The following is a 1,334-nucleotide window of genomic DNA, read 5'->3' as shown; positions in this document are numbered from 1 at the left end:
GAGCTCCTTTCGGTCAGTTTCTATTTTGACGTTTAAATTGCCGTTTCAGCTGCAGCTTCCTCTGACGACATCGGCCGCAGAGCGTACCCAGTAAACCCCCCGACTTCATTTTCAGCCCCACGGCTAAACCGCATTCCTGTGGTGCCTCTCAGAGATTGTTTCGCTTCACTCACGGGGAACAGTTTGCTCGTTCGTTTACACTCTTCTGTTACTGTCATGGATTTATGTAGTGAGAAAAGACCCAAATATATGCTTTCTATTTCAGCCTCTGTTTGTCTTGATGACAGCTTTGCACACAGTTGTCAGTGTACTGGCCAGCTTCATGAGCTCGTGCTGGATTTCTGGACTTCTTTGTGCACCTATCAGCTGTGCAAATGGCAAAATTCAGCTACTGCATTAGTCGCATTATGGCAGGAACACTCAGCTAAAAGGAACACAGTAGATCTGAACTGTAAGGCACATCAGAGGTTTGTGTGCCGTGGGATTTTGTGGCGTCATAAACGAATAAATGAGACCCTCTCTCGTACCTGGCGTAGTCCGGCAGGAGAGACTGGTGGTCATTCTGCAGGAGCCCTTTCATCTGGTTGATGATGTCGAACCGCCAGTTGTCCAGAACCTCGGTCAGGTTGGCCACATTGCGCATGTTCACCCTGTCAGCTGGGACAGAAAGTCACAGCACACACTTCACTATTAATTTTCAGCCATCTTCACTTTGTAACCATTAGTGAGAACACACCATAATAAGCCCCAGAGGTCCTGTTTACTTCAAAATAAATTCAGATTCAAGGAAGATCCTGTGTGAGCCTCTTAAAGGAGTATTTCATATTTTAAGACACCAGCTTGACACCTGCATGTACAGGTTTAACAGGCAGGCTTTCTCTGAGCAGTGTGATCTTTCACCTCTACCGTAGACCTCATCATGATGGACCCTGAACTTGACCCTTGACCCAGAGTAAACAGAGAGTAATCTGGGTGCTCACAGCCTTCCTTGAAGTTCCATTCGTCGGTGGCTTTGGACGCCGGGCGTCGCCTCTGGGCCAGCACCGTCAAGGTGGAGCCAGTCAGTACCAGCAGCAGCACGCTCAGCTTGGAGGCCATGATCGCACTCGCACCTGCAGGCAGAAGCAGCAGATGATCTGACGATGAGGAAGAGTGATTTCAATCCATCTGAGCCCCACTTTGAGCCCTCAGTTTTAACATTACCACCCTGTTAAATCGATGAATAACTGTTGTCCAGCCCAGCACAGAGGTTGAAACATATTTAACCCAAAACATGATGGTTACATAAATCCAACCAAGTTAAAATGGAAATACTGAACAGATCTCAACCCTCT

The sequence above is a fragment of the Pundamilia nyererei genome, unplaced genomic scaffold, assembly GCF_000239375.1.
Source record: "Pundamilia nyererei isolate P.nyererei 1_Seehausen unplaced genomic scaffold, PunNye1.0 scaffold00095, whole genome shotgun sequence".
In the NCBI taxonomy this organism is placed as follows: domain Eukaryota; kingdom Metazoa; phylum Chordata; class Actinopteri; order Cichliformes; family Cichlidae; genus Pundamilia; species Pundamilia nyererei.
The sequence above is the reverse complement of the archived record's forward strand: the minus strand, read 5'-3'. Positions refer to the sequence as shown.